The sequence below is a fragment of the Capra hircus genome, chromosome 1 (genome assembly GCF_001704415.2).
Source record: "Capra hircus breed San Clemente chromosome 1, ASM170441v1, whole genome shotgun sequence".
NCBI lineage: Eukaryota > Metazoa > Chordata > Mammalia > Artiodactyla > Bovidae > Capra > Capra hircus.
Genome location: NC_030808.1, coordinates 2,422,080 through 2,440,358, shown reverse-complemented (window position 1 = coordinate 2,440,358; position 18,279 = coordinate 2,422,080). Strand labels below are relative to the sequence as shown.

Sequence of the window (18,279 nt, the reverse complement as noted above, 5' to 3'; positions counted from 1 at the left end):
GCAACCCACTCCAATGTTCTTGCCTGGAGAATCCCAGGGACCGGGGAGCCTGGTGGGCTGCAGTCCATGGGGTCGCACAGAGTCAGACACGACTGAAGCGACTCAGCAGCAGCAACAGCAGAGACAGTGTGACGATATTCAAGAGAGAATGGGATATATTCCAGAGCAAAGAGGACTCCTGTGTTACTGGCTCTAAGCATTTGAGAAAGGAACCCTGAGAGATGAAGTGGGAAAGCAGGGCTGGGGCCAAAGGGCTAGACAGAGTCTAAAGCACATGGTCATATCAGGGCTAAGCTCTAAGAAAGTCACGCTTCTTAGCAGTAAGTACACACCTGTGTTACACATTCTCAACTGACTTTAGCAGGCAGTCTAATGGAGTGGTCGGCCGCACACACTTGTGGGCTGAGTGGTGTCCCCCCAGAATATATGTTTAAGCTTTGATCTGTAGTAACTATGACTATGATCTTAATTGGAAATTCGATCTTGGCAGATATAACAAAGTTAGGGTGACATTAAATAGGACTAAGATGGACCCTACATCCAATAGCTAGTGCCTTGACGAGAGGAGGAGATTCAGAAACAAACACACAGCCACAAAAGACGACCATGAGGAGGAGGCTGAGACTGCAGTGAGGATGTCAGAAGCCCAGGAATGCCGAGAGCCAGCACAAGCTGGAAGAGGCAAGAAAACATTCTACCCTGGAACCTTCGGAGGGAACGTGGCCCTGCTGCCATCTTGATTTTGAACTTCTAGCATCCAGAACTACGAGAGAATCAGTGTGTCTTGTCTTAGGTCATCCATCCGAGGCACCTTTTACTAGTAACCCTAGAAAATGAATGCAAATATGAATTAAACTGGACTTAAGAAATAATCAAGCTTCTAGGACCTTCAGAGAAGACGGGATAGTACGTGAACTAGGAGGTGATCCTAGAGAAGCACTGAGATCACGAGACACAGCCATGACTGGAAGTGGGTGTAAGAACACCGCCTAAGGGGAAAGGAGTATAAAGAAAGGGACGCAGTCAACCCTCGAAGGTCAACCACTTTCTGATAATTGAAGGTTGGGTTCAATCCCATCCTGAAAAGATCAGTCAACAATGGGGCTAATCCATCCATTGACATTTAATCACTGGACTTCTTGGCTGCCCCCCGAGGGCTTTCTCATCTTTGTTCATTCCAGGCCAGAATCCACAGTCCTGCAGTTCTTACTTTTCAGAGGGCACTTTGCTCTTTAATCCCCATGTTTAAGTGGATTACAAAAAAGTACAACTTGGGAGATGAAGCTTCTACTAGTCACCACCTACCCAAAGATGAATGTGGATTTAATCAATATAATTTTTCTGATTATACAAGTAAACCCTAATGATTATAAAATCTTTCAGTTTGAGAAAATTATGCCTAAGAAAATAAGATTCCCCCTAACTTCAACACTAAAAGACATTCATTGTTGCTATTTGGCTATATTTACCTGATGTAATTAAGAGAAATACTTTATAATTAAAGAAAAAAAATTGAGGATGGGTTATTTGGGAAGAATCATCCAGATAAAGAAAATGTGAGGGAAAAGAACCCCACAGAACATCTGAGAAAAATCAACAGTGAGCCAGGTAATCAAAGGCCATTAACCATTTTAACACTGCTAGAGGTCAGAGCGGAGAAGGCAATGGCACCCCACTCCAGTACTCTTGCCTGGAAAATCCCATGGACAGAGGGGCCTGGTGGGCTGCAGTCCATGGGTCACTAAGAGTCGGACACGACTGAGCGACTTCACTTTCATTTTTTACTTTCATGCATTGGAGAAGGAAATGGCAACCCAAACCAGCATTCTTGCCTGGAGAATCCCAGTGACGGGGAAGCCTGGTGGGCTGCCGTCTATAGGGTCGCATAGAGTCGGACACGACTGAAGCGACTTAGCAGCAGCAGCAGCAGAAGTCGGAGAGATCTGATTCAAATAAAAAGAGGAAATTCAGAAACATGACTCTCACAGCATCCTTAAGTTAGTTATCATGTTCAAGGCATTAAACTATTCAACTTGACTCCTTATTAAGCTCTTCAGTTCAAAAATCTACCAAATAACTTTTCCAAGATGGAAACCTTAATGTTTAAGGTACATTAAGATCTTTTTGCAAGAGTTCCATTTTTTCCCAAGTTAGGGTTTCCTAGCAACCATAACACAGCAACCAAGAACTATATCTTATGGCCTTGGTACCAGTCTCCTCAAGGCCTATACGTATAGGCCTGTACATGTAACCCTTGGCTATCTTAGCTATGGCTGCGCTTTGGAATGCTGGAGGGGCTGGGTCCATATGCTATAATAGAATCCAGACACTATACACTGCTGGTTGCTAGCAGGCCCATAAACTCACTTATCCTGACGTAGATGGGATTCAGAACTGCTGTATCACAGGCTAAGAAAGCACACATTAACATTAACATTAAATTAATTAAAATTAAAATTTAGAGGCTATATGTAAGGAATCATTTTAGCCCTCCTCACTCACATAAGCTCTATTAACTAGTTTCAGTTTCAAGAAAGGCTCGTTCACTTGGATTTCTAAAGATTCAGAGGTCCTAAGACTAACCTAACAACATCAAGAAGTCCAACTGGTTTTGACCTCATTTCTTCCAAGAAAGAGGAGGTCATCTGGGTGCTTTCTTATTTGAGCTGAAATCATGCCACAGGCGCCCACAAACCTTTTCTTTAAAGTAATTTAAATGGTTTGATACAATTGGTGAGAGGTCACAGGACCAAAGTTGCAGGCATTCAGTCCCCAAATTAAAGCAATTAACTGTCACGGAAGTGAAGAAAAGAAAAAAAAAAAGGAAAAACAAAACCACTGGGTGAATTTTTTAAATCTACTTTAAAATTGTTAAATTGTTTGGTTAAGCGAAAACCATAGTTGGGAGGCTGTAATTTTTCAAATGACAATGAAATGTTAAAGTTCAATTGATATAACTGTAGAACTGAAATTATTTCTAATCATAAAGATTTCAAAGTGAGATGATTCCAACATTCATAAGACTTTTCTATAATAAAACTGTACAGCAGATCTTGCACTGCACTTGGAACATTTTTTTCTAAAAATTTTTTCATGCTCAATAAATTACTTACGAAGAGTAACATTATAATGATCAGCCTGCAAATATTTTTCCTCCCATAACATGAAGCACAGCAGAATTCAGGATACAGTCATTAGCAACATCCAGAAGTCATTAAAAAGATGAACCTAAGCACAGAGAAGCCCCAAAGGCCTGAAATTGTTATCCAATATCTTAAAACTCTCTATCCAAAAAAAAGAAAGATATTCAAATCTAATTTTTGCTAAAATATGACCAAAATGTTTTAAATAACCAAAATAATCTGATGTCTCAAGATAGTTCACTTGCAAATACCTAAACAACACAGGCAACTATCCTAAGTAAAGAAACTTAAATGTGTGGCTCTAATAATACTTGTGTCTTTTGAATGCAGTGTCACTCAACCTCAGCACCATGGACCATGGACCAGAAATTCTTTGTCTGAGGGACTGACCCCTGCGTTGCAGGATGTTAGCAGCGTCCTTGGCTTGTGCCACCCAGATGCCAGATAGCTCTTTGTGTCTAGGTAGATGCTCAATACTTCCCCAGTGCTGCACTTAGTCGCTCAGTCGTGTCCAGTTCTTTGCGACCCCACGGACTGTAGCCCACCAGGCTCCCCTGTCCATGGGAGTTCTCCAGGCAAGAGTGCTAGAGTGGTTGCCATTTCCTTCTCCAGGGGATCTTCCCAACCCAGGAATAGAACCCATGTCTCCTGCACTGCAGGCAGATTCTTTACTGTCTGAGCCACCTGGGAAGCTAGGTAGATGCTAGATACTTCTCCAGCAGAACAACCTAAAATATCTCCAGACATTTCCAAAAGTCACCCGGTGGGCAAAACTGGCCCCAGTTCTTAACTAATATAAGAACCTAATATAATACAGTGATAAATATTTCAACCAGCAAAAAAAATGTATGACCCAAAAGTTGACACCCAAGATAGCTCCCTTCAAATTACTTTGCAAAAATATACCCTTCTGCAACTTTGGTAAATAAATAACTGAGTCATTCACACAGTTTTTAAAGTAAATGAAAAAATTGCTCTTTTTTAATATTTAAAGTGTTCCCAGTATTTCTTTTCTCAATCTATCAGTTAAGGCATTCCACCATAACTACAGAAAATATACAACCTGGAGTACAAACTTGACTTACTGTCAGAGTCATAACTAAGCAAACATCTTTATTGACCTTCGGCTTTTCAAAAGCAAACCATATGTAAAAGATGCCGTCAGAAGAGTGAAATGACGACTCACCGAATGAAGAAAATGTTTACAAATCATGTACCTAATAAGGTTCTTTTATTGAGAATATGCAAAGAATCCTTTTGATTTAATAAAGAGACAGAAACCAAATTTTTAAATGAGCAAAGGGTCTAAACAGACATTTCTCCAATGTCTGTTTCTCCAATGTTCAATTGTCCAATACACAATTCACCAATGAGCACTTGAAAAAATGCTCAACATTATTACGTATCAGGGAAATACAAATCAAAATCAAAAGGCGGTATTTCCTCTCACCCACAAAGATGACTAAAATCAAAAAAATTAATAATAAATGCTGGCAAGGATAGGAGAAATTAGAATTCTCATTCATTCACTGCTGATAGGAATGTACCACTCCTAGGTATATACCAAATTCCAATCAGTATTTGTACACTAATGTTTACAGCAGTAACTATGCATAATAGTTATGAGGTAGAAACAACCCAAATGCCCATCAACTGATGAATAGATGTAAATAAAGTGTGATACATCCATACAAAGAAACATTATTCATCAATAAAGAAGATGGAAATGCTGGGACTTTCCTGGTAGTCCAGGGGCCAAGACTCCAAGCTCCCACAGCAGGAGCCCAAGTTCAATTTCTGGTCAGGGAACTAGTCCCACATGCCGCAACTAAGATCTCACGGGCTTCAGCTAAGATCTGGTGTGGCCAAATGAAATAAATAAATATTTTTTAAAAACCAGAATGAAGTACAGACATGCCACAACCTGGAAGACCCTTGAAACCAATATGCTAACCGAAAGAAGACAGTCACAGAAGACCATACATTGTATGACCCTGTTTATACGTGATGTGCAGAGCGAGCAAGTCTATAGAGATGAGCACAATAAAGGACAGAAACGGTATGGACCTCACAGAAGCAGAAGATATTAAGAAGAGGTGGCAAGAATCCACAGGAGAACTGCACAAAACAGATCTTCATGACCCACATAACCACGATGGTGTGGTCACTCACCTAGAGCCAGACATCCTGGAATGTGAAGTCAAGTGGGCCTTAGAAAGCATCACTACGAACAAAGCTAGTGGAGGTGATGGAATTCCAGCTGAGATATTTCAAATCCTCAAAGATGATGCTGTGAAAGTGCTGCACTCAATATGCCACATATTTGGAAAACTCAGCAGTGGCCACAGGACTGGAAAAGGTCAGTTTTCATTCCAGTCCCAAAGAAAGGGAATGCCAAAGAATGCTCAAACTACCGCACAATTGCGCTCATCTCACATGCTAGGAAAGTAATGCTCAAAATTCTCCAAGCCAGGCTTCAACAGTACATGAACTGTGAACTTCCAGATGTTCAAGGTGGATTTAGAAAAAGTAGAGGAACCAGAGATTAAATTGCCAACATCCGTGGGAGCACAGAAAAAGCAGGAGAATTCCGGAACATCTACTTCTGCTTCACTGACTATGCAAAGCCTTTGACTTTGTGGATCACAACAAACTGGAAAATTCTTAAAGAGATGGGAACAGCAGACCACCTGAACTGCCTCCTAAGAAATCTGTATGCAGGTCAAGAAGCAACAGTTAGAACCAGACATGGAACAATGGACTGGTTCAAAATTAGGAAAGGCTGTATATTGTTCCTCTGCTTATTTAACTTATATGCAGAGTACATCATGTGAAATGCCAAGCTGGATAAAGCACAAGCTGGATCAAGACTGCCAGATGACACCACCCTTATGACAGAAAACAAAGAAGAACTAAAGAGCCTCTTAATGAAAGTGAAAGAGGAGAGTGAAAAAGTTAACTTAAAACTCAACATTCAGAAAACTAAGATCGTGACATCCAGCCCCATCACTTCATGGCTAATCGATGGGGAAACAATGAAAACAGTGACAGATTTTATTTTCTTGGGCTGCAAAATCACTGCAGATGGTGACTGTAGCCATGAAATTAAAAGACGCTTGCTACTTGGAAGAAAAGATATGACCAACCTAGACAGCATATTAAAAACCAGAGACATTACTTTGCCAACAAAGGTCCATATAGTCAAAGCTATGGTTTTTCCAGTAGTCACGAGTGGATGTAAGAGTTGGCCCATAAAGAAGGCTGAGCACCAAAGAACTGATGTTTTTGAACTGTGGTGTTGGAGAATACTCTTGAGAGTCCCTTGGACTGCAAAGAGATCCTACCAGTCCATCCTAAAGGAAATCAATCCTTAATATTCATTGGAAGGACTGATGTTGAAGCTGAAGCTCCAATACTTTGGCCACCTGATGTGAAGAGCTGACTCATTGGAAAAGACCCTGATGCAGGGAAAGATTGAAGCCAGAGGATATGGGGACGACAGAGGATGAAATGGTTGGATGACATCATCGACTATATGGACAAGAGTTTGAGCAAACTCTGGGAAATGGTGAAGGACAAGGAAGCCTGGCGTGTTGCAGTCCATGGAGTCACAAAGAGCCAGACATGACTGAGCGACTGAACAACAACAAATAGAGACAGAAAATACATCAGTGGTTCCTGGAGACTGGCTGGATGGGTGGGGAAGGGAGGTAAGTAGTAACAGGTATGGGTTTCTTTTGGAGGTAATGAAAATGTTCAAAAATTGATGTCTGCTCAGTTCTGCAAGTATACCAAAAACCACTCGATTGCATACTTTAAAGAACTGAATTGTTTGGTATGTATTATTGTTGTTCCATCGCTAAGTCGTGTCCAACTCTTCGCGACCCCATGGACTGTAGCCTGTCCATGGGATTCTCCAGGCAAGAATCCTGGAGTGGGTTACCATTTCCTTCTCCAGGGGATCTTCCCGACCCAGGGATCGAACACACACCTCCTGCATTGGCAGGCGAGTTCTTTAGCACTGAGCCACCAGGGAAGTACGTATTGGTTGGCCCAAAAGTTTGTTTGGGTTTTTCCATAAAATGTTACAGAAAAACCCAAATGACCTTTTTGGCCAACCCAATAAATCCTATCTTAATAAATCTGTTATCAATAAAAAAATAGAGAAAGCACAGAAAACTTCATCATCCTTATCATGCTTACAGAACAGTCTTATCCACCCTGACATCTGACAGAAGCTGGAGGTAAAACAGGAAGGGGAGTTGAGAGGAAAGGCAGGTCAGGACACTGACATCCTCATTTCACAAAGGGAAAGGAGGCAAAGGGCACTGCCATTGGTTGATGGAACTAAATTAGTCTATACAAGCAACAGAAAGATCGAACCATAAATATAAGCATCAAAAATCTAGAGAAGAAAGGAAATAAGACACAGTAAGTAAGCCAAACTGTCTTTTATCATAACAGCCAGTCAAATGAAAATGGCATAAGCAGATTATATAGCAATATAATCAGTAGAGGAACTGAAAACAAAAATGAACAAAAGTGATTTATTTCTGGAGAGTACAGGAGTGGGTGGGGAAAAAAACAAAACAGAACATGTTTTTCACAACAAGCTCATCTTTTCCCCTAGATTGCTAATACGACAGGGGATTATCATTTTGCACATCATTTTTAGAAACAAATCGAACCTGGCATTACTTGAACAGAAGAATCCATGTGAAAGAAGGAGTGTACTTGGCATCAGGAAGGATACTGTGGTCGATCACCATCAGTGAGTGAAACTGTGATTTCAATATATTACAGCAAAACTGACTCAAGTTTTATAGCCAAAGACTGCATCCTTAGTTAGCCAACTTGGAAATGTAACATGCTAGACCCTCAAGAGAATAAGAAGCACACACAGAGTCCCTACCCTCTCTGTGACAGTTAAGAAGCATGATTAGGTCAAAGCTTCACCACAGCAAGAATATTTTAAAAGCCCTAACAACTTCTGGATTACCCGATAATTCAAACAGTAAGTGTCTGCCTGCAATTGCGGGACACCTGGGTTCGATCCCTGCATTGGGAAGATCCCCTGAAGAAGGAAATGAGAACCCACTCCAGTACTCTTGCCTGGAAAATCCCATGGATGGAAGAGCCTGGCAGGCTACAGTTCGTGGGGTTGCAAAGAGTCGGACACGACTGAGCAACTTCACTTTCAACAACTTCTGGATCCAAAGACATCTTAGATGAGAGAAGGCACGTGGGGCATTATTCTCCCTGCACAGCTTGAAGGCACTTATTTAGTTTTTTAAATGCAGTATAGTTGCTTTACAATGTTGCATTCGTTTCTGCTATACATTAAAATGAATCAGCTATATCTCCCTCCTTCTTGGACCTCCCTCTCCCTCTAGGTCATCACAGAGCACCTGCATTGTGCTAGCTGTCTGTTTTACACATGGCAGTGAAGGCATTTTAAAAACCAAAAGGTGAGTATGGAGGCTGATGCCACCAGAATAGAGCAGGATTTACCATCTGGGAAGTACAATCCACAGTTACTTAAACATACTCACGGTGACAACTCTTGATGCTTGGGACTCTGGATTCCAGGCAGCCGCTCCGGGGCACTTTTGAGAATGGCAGGTGACAGAATCAGCCATGACGCCAGGGACCAGGCATGACCAAGAGTGACCAGGGTATCCAAGCAATCTAGGAGCCTTATAGGCATAGAAAGCGACGCTGCGGTTATCAGATCCCAGCGGGCTACAGCACGAGCAAGAATTTGACCCCCATGTTCCCACTCCAAGGATAACCTTGTGTATGTGAGATCAGGAGGTACATTTCAGGGACTCCAGTGGTGGCCCAGGGGTTAGGACACCACCCTGTCACTGCTGAGGACCCAGGTTCAACCCCCGGTCAGGGAACTAAGATTCCACAAGCCATTCCTGGTAGCCAGAAAAAAAAAAAAACTAACACATTAGCTCAGTAGTTGGGCCAGACTCCTGTTAAGTCCAGAAATGAAATGCACATCTGAATGTCATGATGAGACTAAGCCCACAGTTCTCACCTTCTCAAACACTGTCCTAAAAGCAAGTGGGAACCAGCTAATGAGGTCCTGACTGTTCTAGACGTTCCAGCTTGAAATCTTGTGCCCGGAATGCAAAGAGCTCCCTCCCCACCACAGGAGAGCCATCTGGGTCAAGAGAGATCTTGTCAAGAGAGAGCCTGAGATGGTCAGGCTTTGGGCTGGAATCTCTCTCCCAAAGACCTCTGGGGGTGCGGTGGGAAGTGGGGGCAAGGCAGATTCCGCACCCCCCCCCCGCCCCCGTTAAAGGCCCTTCAGGCTCAACCTGCAGACATCAGGCCCGTCTCCTCTTCTGAAAAGCAAGCACTGGGGACTTCCCTGATGGACCACTGGCTGAGACTCTGTGCTCCCAAGGCAAGCTGCCCAAGTTCGATCCCTACCAGGGAACTGAGATTCCCATGCACCACAAGTGAAGATCCGCATGCTGCAACTAAAACCCAGTGCAGATAAATAATAAATATTTTAAAAAAGAAAAGAAAAGCGAGCATCAGATAGAAAAAACCCACACACACTCCACTTCTGTGGTCCTGACAACTCAACAGGGAAGATTCCCAGACTCAGGACTCCCCTTGACTTCCTCTCCTCTGGGGCCGACCTGGTGACTTTTTCTAGCTCATCATCCCTGCCATACATGGCAGAGGAAGCCAAGAGCAGGAACCAGAATGAATCTGAGTTTAAAAGGTTAGCCCCTCCTGGCCCAGGAGGCGGGTACTCGGGCGACAGAAGGGCAGCCACTGAGAAGGCAGGATATCCTGCCTCCTCCCATGGCACAGAGAACGGTGTTTGGGCTTTTTAAGGACAAGCAACTGAATCTCCTTCACCTAATTCCCCATCCACTCCTAACCCATCCCAAGCCACACTCGGTCCCAGGTCCACAGTCTCCCAATCACTTACCTCCTCACTCATCTGTTTATTCATCGATATACTTATCCTTTAGTCTGTAATAAAATTCTGCTGTAGAAGCTGGAAATGTATAATCGGGGCCGGGGGCGGGGGTGGCGTGGGTTGTTTCGTATTTTAACCAAAGATAATGCCCCCCTCCCTTTCATCTCTCCTCCTTCAAACGGCAGAGCCAGCACACACGTGGCACCTTCCTGCTTGGCTCCGAACTGCTACACCCAAATCTCTGTATGGAAAGAAACCCTGTGACGGCGCCAAGACTCGGAGGGCCTTGGGCTATTCAGAAAGTGCTCCACTAAAAGCACCTTTCCTCCCACAGGGCTGCTCACTGAATCATCACTCTTTGTTCAGCATCCTTCGGATGTACACAACTGACTGGCTCTTAGACTGTGCCAGGGTTTTGTTCTGGCTGTGTGTTGTTTTTCTCCTTTCTTGCTGCTATTTCAATGAACTGACGCCCCACTTGCAGCCAAATGCCAGGCTCTAAACTCAGCCTCAGCCCAATGAGGGAAGAATCTCTCTCTACCTAGCAAGAGCTCCGACGCCTCCTAGAAGAATCTCACACAAGTCTGGGAGGAATCTCTGTATACCCACAGTCTAGGCCTTTACGGATGGCTTAATGAGCTCCCTGGAGACCACAGGAACAGCAAAAGTCTTGTGCTGGAGGGGTGTGGAGGTGGGGAAGGGGATGGAAGGGAAAAACCCGCCTGCTAATATTTTGTACCTTTTACACTAGAGCATTGTTTTCTTTTCCAAAAATTCTGTTCCTGCCTGAGTACTGCTTTATTTTTTGAATGCCTCCTTTATTTACTTTTTTAAAAGTTTTTTTTTAAGTGATTGGCCTACAATGACGACAGAAAAAACACTTTAATAGGAATTACTAATTACATAAAACCAGATATTTAGAGATGAAATGTCAATCATGAAAAACCAAAGATTTATGCTGGGGACCTTGCAAATCTGTTTTTCTCTCATCCTATATGGAGGCGGGAAAAAAGGGAGGACATAATTCAGAAACATTCTACCCATTTGCTAAATTTAGAGAAGAAAATGAGTATGTATATATGCGTGTATGTAATACATACACACACATATACACACACATAGCCAGTGAAACGCTGTTTTACATACAGCAGTCCACACTGACATATATACACTATCATGTGTAAAATAAATAACTAATAGGAAGCTGCTGTAAAAAACAGGGAGGCCAGCGTGGTGCTCTGTGATGACCTGGAGATGAGGGATGGGAGAGGGGAGGGGGGATGGGAGAGGGGAGGGAGGCTCAAGAAAGAGGGGATTTATTTATAATTATGACACATTCACGTTGTCATGGGGCAGAAAAAAACATTGCAAAGCAATTATACTCCAATTTTAAAAAACTTTAATAATATTTTTTAAAAAGATACAGGAGTCCAAACGACTGGACAGAGTGAAAACAAGGATCTTTCTCAACCACAAGCCCAAATCTGTCGGGATTCAGGAATTCCACAGGACTCTGCACACTGCTCACAGGAACCAAATTCTCCCTCTGCCTGCTCACCCTCGTGCCTTGCGTACTCTCAGGCAGACGTTCCCCTCCATCACTGGCTTCTCGGCAAGAATTGGACGGGATTCCCACCGGGCGCTCTTACCTGCTTCTTCATTTGGGAAAGCACAGGCTTGAACGTCACCATCTATTCAAGTGCTGTCTCATAGGCAGTCAGCAAGCTCCTTGCCATGCGGAAAAGAAGGGAGAGGGGCTAACAGGCACAGCTAGCTGGCGCTCAGCAAAGCTCAGGGGATAAATTCCTGCCCCAGCGCTCCAGAAGGCCTGAGGTTCCATCCGCTTGTGCACAGAACTGCAGGAATTTCCGGGGGGATGGAGGAGGGGTTAGACCAGCACCAAGACTCCTTTCTGGTTGGGGTGGGGGGGCACTGGGAAGAGTGGGGAGCTGGGAGAGACAACTGCAGGGGACAGGAGAGGAAGTCTTTGTCCTAACTCTTTGGACGCACGAGAGTGAAGCTGAATTGTCAGCTAACGAGATTTCCTAACCACGTGTTCCCTTTAAAGTCTAGGCACCCCACTGATTTGATCCCCAGACAGCAGCAGGGGGCAAAGCTGCCTTCATGCATCCCTAAGGGCCAGAGAATTCCCAGAACAAGTGCAAGAAGGGTCAGAATCATTTCTGCAAGTGGAATTTCAAATGGGTTATAACATTTATGCCTTGGCATCTAGCAATAATGCCACACTCCTACATCTGCTTAGGGTGACGGAGGCAGGTCCAGGGGGCAGAGGTTGTGAGGAGCATTCCATGTGGGCTTCTGCCCCTACTGGACAACCTGCAAGTCCCTCTCCCCCTTAGTTTTTGTTCGTTGTTTGCTTGCTTGCTTGTAATGACCCCTGGGATCTACATTCAAATGAGGTGTTATGGCACCCAGCTCAATAATTTGCCCCAGCAGGCGAAAGAGTGTTGAAACCAGAAGCATTTTTTTTTTCCATTATCTTATTCTGTAGTCAAACCCGAGATTGTTTTTTTCAAACTATTCATTCATCTGATTATGGACAGGTTTTTCCTTGTTTTTGTTTTTCCCATACACAGCGGCTTGTCTCTTTGCCTGGAGGAAATCAGCAGTGCTCAGCTGGTGGACCAGAGGAAAAACAAGTCAAAACACATTGACAGCATTTTGCAGATACTCAATGAAATCAGTTCTCCTCTTCCACAGTCACAAGTCAGGCAACAGCCTCCTCCTAAGGTAGGTATATTTCTCTTCCATGCAAAGATAATTACCTAGCAACTTCGGTGTTTACCCCTCCAAGACAACCTGACTGGCAGAATTCTTTACAGCAGGGTACAAAAGAGCATGCTCCAGAAACTAGCCGTTTACCAAACTTCTGCTACAAGACTCAGCTCAAATTTCACTTCTACCAGGAAGTGTTCCTCCCTGCCTCCAGGTATCTCTTTGTTCAAACCTCCCTCCATCCGGGTATTATAAACTTTGCACAGCGGCCATTGGTTTAGCAGCAGACACTTCCCACTTGGACAGGGTTTCCTCCTCCAAACACAGGCCTGGGTCTCAGCATAGCCTCAAGGAAGAAGGAAGGAAGAAGAAACAAGTAAAAGCTAATGGAAAAAAATTTTTAAAGAAAACCTAATGGAAATGCAAAAAAAAAAAAAGCCCTAAGGGATTAGATAAGTAGAGTGAAATCTAAGGTCAAGTAGAACAAGCCCTGTTTGAAGCTCAAAACGGCAATCCTACATGCTTTTAAAAATAAAATAAGAGTTGGGAGAGGGAAAACTGAAGCAAGGATGAGAGATGCGGGGCCGTCCTCTGCAGTAGATTCCCTCTAACAGGGACAATGTTTCCAGTGTCTCCTCTGTGGCCGTAACTGCCAGTTGATTTATACTGTCCTTTAATCCTCGCCCCACAAACGTGGACACTCATTATCCCCATTCTACAGACCTGGAAACTGAGACGCAAGGAGACTAAAGACGCTCGGTCTGGAACAGATCACCCTGCTCGTGGGTGACGCTGAGCAGGCACTGGAAGCCAGGTTTTTTGTTTTGTTTTGTTTTTTAACCTCAGTGCTCAGGCTCTCAATCTCTGCTCCAGCTCAAACAAAGTGGATGCCAAGTCAGCACGCGTGGGTAACCCGATCCGGACTGCTATGACATAGGAATGCCCCACAGCTGCTCCGCGGGGCCGCGTGGGTACCACTGAAACGGGCACCGATTGGCCAGCGTCCCCAAGGGCTCGCGCGTCCTTCAAGACTTGCCAACATGCAGGAAGAGGGAGACTCAGAATCAACCTGGGCCGGCTCGGGGATGAAGCCAGAGGATGCTACTGGAAGGGAGGTGAGCTTGGCTCCATCAGCGCCCCGACGGAGGCCAAACTGAGAGGGCCTCTGGTGTAAGGGGGCCTGGGAGCGCCGTGCGCAGCGGGGACAGGGCATGAAGGCGCCGTCTGAGCGTTTATTCCCCCGCAGCATCTCGCCCAGGAGGCCTGAGGAGGGGGCGTCACCGGACAGCATGCACCAACTTCTCCTAGCTCGGAGGGGGCGCGCGGCAGCCGCCGAGGCCGGGGGAGCGCTGCGCGCAGCTCTGGCCCAATAGCGAGGTCTGTAAACAAAAGCGGGGCCCCACGCGGGTCCCGCAGCTGGGCGATGAGCCGCGCGGCGCAGCAGCATCCGAACGACCGGGCCCGCAGGGGAGCGTGACGGGACCGCGATCCCGAGCGGGCACCCGATGCACAGACCCCAGGATCCCGCGCCCGGATCCGTCATTGTCTGCGCGCGCGCAGAAGGCCGCTGTAAATGTCTGCTCCCGGGTCCGCCGGGGGTCCCCGGCCCTGTATGCAGATCCCCCAGGCTCTCCGCCCCGCGAGTCGGGTCCCGAGCGTAGCAGCGATCGCCAAGGTGAGCGCCCAGTCAGCGTCGCGGAAAACCCAGGCCTGGCGGGGTGCACGAGTCAGGGACGCAAGCACACACACGAGACACACGCAGGCACACGCACGCCCTCCCCGAAGTTGATAAAAAAAAAAAATCAGCCGACACATACAAAGTGCCGTCGTTGCCGCAGGTCAGCGCTGACCTCCCGCTGCCGGGAAGACCGAATGCCAACGCCTGGATACTGTCACTTCCATTCGGCGCCAGGCACCTGGGCGCCACTGCCCGTCTCCCTCCGGACTGCTCCCTCGAGCGATAGATGTCTCCCTTGCTTCCCTCTCCAGTCCCCACCTCCCTCTCCTAGTGTGGGAAACGTGAAAACAATACGAGCAAAGCCCGATCCGAGGGGGAGCTAGGACCCGCCGGGAGCCCCAATGTGCCGGGGGGAGACTGGGGTCAGGACGTGCCCGTCACGGGCAGAGGGGCTCCGGGCGTCCTCATCGCCGTTCCCTCCCGGTTAGCTCCGGCCAGCCAGCCAGCCAGCTCTCCCTCCCCAGGCTCGCGGTACTCACCCCCCGACGCTCGTCCCGGATCTCGGCCACGGGGCCAGGGACAATGCGGGGCCGCCGGGCTCCGGGGGGCTGCGGGCGCGCCGAGGCGTTCGCCGCGCTGCAGAGCTGCGCGCCCGACGGCGGCGGCGCTGCGAGACCCAGCCGCGCTCGGAGCGGGCCCCCCTGCTCCGTCCGCCAATGGGAGCCGTTACAGTGCCTCGGCCGGCGGCTTCGGGGGGCGGGGCCACGGGATGCCCGTGGGAAACCAGGCTCCGATTGGGCCGCCTGACAATCGCTCCGCCTCCAGCCGGCCAATCAGAGGCGGCGGATACAGGAGCGGGGCGTTCGGAGTTGGGCTCCAGCGCTCCAGCAGGCGCACACTGGGTACCCGGGCGGCATCGCCTCCCCTCCGCGCGCGCGCGCGCAGCTTGACGAGATGCTCGCACCCGCGCGCGCGCGCGGTCGCTGCCTTCCCACCAGGCTCCGGCGGAGCGACCCGAGGAGGGAAGGGGAAGGCCAGCGGAGGCGCGAAGGAGGGGGCCAGGGAACGGCGAGGAAGCCCCTAACAAAGCAGCCCTGGGAGGGCCGAGAGGCCTCCGCCTCCTTCCTCCATAGGTCCGCGATGCTGCCTGTTATTGTGCATAGGTGGAGGTGGCCAATGACGTGGAGAGAAGGCGCTCGGGTTGGCGGGCGCGCGCGCGGCTCGCCATCGGTGGGATTGGTCCGAGGTAAAGGCTTTTCCTGCCACCTAAGGCGGAGAGGAAAGAGGAACAGAGGAGGGGAAGAGCCCACTCCCCCAGAAAAAAAGAAAGAAAAGTTGTACCTGCGACACGTGGTCTGGCCTAGGAGGCGTGTGCCTGACTCATGGAGGAGACGGGAACTTTTATACGAGAGGAAGAAAAAAAACCCTAACGTAATCCCTTCCTGTGGATGCTGGAGGTGTTAGACGCTAACCAAGCTCCAGGTAGGGCACGGTGGGCTTAACCGAATCCTGGGGAGTGCAGGACTCTGACCGGGTTGACTCACCTTGGCCAGCAAGTACACTTGAAATCACGGGCTCACAATCACCTATTGTGAAGTACGCGACTCTAAAGCTAAGTTCACACACTCCTGGTCTCTTCTGTAAAATCCGGAAACGACATTTGCCCCTTACCTTTCGCAAGGTTGTGAGGAAAGACAACACCCGGACGCCGGCAGTCAAAGGAAATGTCTTCCCCACTCCCGCCTGTGCTTCCTCCTTATCTTAAGAGCTTTGGACACCGCCGTTAAGAACAAAGACCAGAGCTGAATATTCCTTACTACCTGGTTCAGAGGACCCATTTGCCCTGAGGGAGTAGGGAGGCCTGTGTTCCGGGGGTTATCTAGTTGAAAATAGAAGGAAACCGCAAAAAAAGAATTGCCTGTGTCCTAGAAGGCTTCCCTGGTGGCTCAGAAGGTTAAAGTGTCTGCCTGCAATGCAGGAGACCTGGGTTCCATCCCTGGGTCGGGAAGAGCCCCTGGAGAAGGAAATGGCAACCCACTCCAGTATCCTTGCCTGGAAAATTCCATGGATGGAGGAGCCTGGTCGGCTACAGTCCATGGGGTCACAAAGAGTCCGACTCGACTGAACAACTTTAACTTCACTTTAGAAGGCAAAACCGAACTGGAAAACTCAAAGTTATCCGTTTCTTCTCCCTCCTTCTTCCATCTGTTCTGTGTGCTCAGCCACTCAGTCCTGTCCAACTTTGCAACCCCATGGACTGTAGCCTTCCAGGCTCCTCTGTCTATGGGATTCTTCAGGCAAGAATGCTGGAATGGGTTGCCCTTTCCTCCTCCAGGGGATCTTCCTGACACAAGGGTGGAACCCACGTCTCCTGTATGGGCAGGCGGATTCCCACCCCGCCACCCCCACAGCCCCCCAGCTACCTGGGGAACTCCTGTCTATTCTAGCCTACTCCTAAATCGGTGACATCTGGATCCTATCTCTGACTACATCAAAGGCCTCCCATCTCTTCCTACCCCACGCCTTGCCTCCTGAAATCTATTCTCCCACTTTGCAGAATCATCCTTCTAAACAGGTAAATCTCATTTTGCTGTCTTACTTCTGGGTCTCTTCCTTTTGCTCGGAACCCACCCCACTCCCCCACTTTCCCTTCACCTGACTGGTTCCCACCCATTCTACACATCCCAGCTTATCAGCCAGTGCCTTCATGCAGCAGACTTTTGGCAAACTCCAGCTGCCGCATACAGTCTAAAAGACCCTCCAAACCTGTTTTATCTAGTTAAGGTCATGTACTCACATCTCCCACCCCCAGTGCTCCCACCAACCCCTGTATTAAAAGAGGCTGACATTGCCAGTTAGTTATGCTCTCGGGCACAGCCCTCCATTGTATACAGATTCTTAGCTATCTTACTCTCTGCTCTACGCCAGTGCTTAGCACCATACTTGCCACATTTGGGGTACCCAACAATATTTAATCAATGAATTATAGAGAAGCAAAAAAAGAGGCAAGAGTTTTAAAGATCCAAAGTGTTTCTGAAACGTTTGTTTGAGAAGAAGGATTAGGATAGTATCCGTTGAGTTCAGTTCAGTCGCTCAGTTGTATCCGACTCTTTGTGACCCCATGGACTGCAGCACGCCAGACTTCCTTGTCCATCACCAACTCCCGGAGCTTGCTCAAACTCATGTCCATCGAGTCGGTGATGCCATCCACCATCAGGATAGTATCAGGTTAGCTAAAAAATTGGTTTGAGTGTTTTTATAGGCTGTTATGGAAACACTCAAATGAACTTTTTGGTCAGCCCCATAGATCTCAGTGATCTGAGATCAGGTCCCATAATGGGTATTGCAGGAACAGTGAGTGAAGTTTAAAAGATTTTCCAAAAGACACCCTTTCAAAGAACAACCTCATCTCAGTCAAGCACTTACCCAGGTTTCTCAGTGGAGAGTCATTCCTTTGTGAAGCTTTTCATCCCAGGGGAAGAGCAATTTCTTAACCTATTACAAGCCACCATCATGGAAAGGGAACATATATATATGAGAAAAATATGTTTGTGTGTGTATATATATATATATATATATGAAAGTATTAGTCGATCAGTCATATCTGACTCTTGGCAACCCCATGAGTCCTGGCGGGGTAGCCCGCCAGGCTCCTCTGTCCAGGGAATTCTCCAAGCAAGTGGGTAGTCATGTCATTCTCTTCTGCAGGGGATCTTCCCGACCCAGGGATTGAACCCAAGTCTCCCACACTGCAGGTGGATTCTTTACCATCT

General features: G+C 47.1%; 1 protein-coding gene across 2 annotated transcripts in view; it reads right to left on the bottom strand.

Moving 5' to 3' along the window:
- Positions 1-15,171, bottom strand: part of TIAM1 (T-cell lymphoma invasion and metastasis 1) — a 462,470-nt gene extending 447,299 nt beyond the window's left edge. For both annotated transcript variants that reach the window (XM_018048483.1, XM_018048423.1), the window contains exon 1: positions 15,046-15,171. The gene's annotated coding sequence lies outside the window, so the exon portion shown is untranslated. The remainder of the gene's footprint in view (positions 1-15,045) is intronic.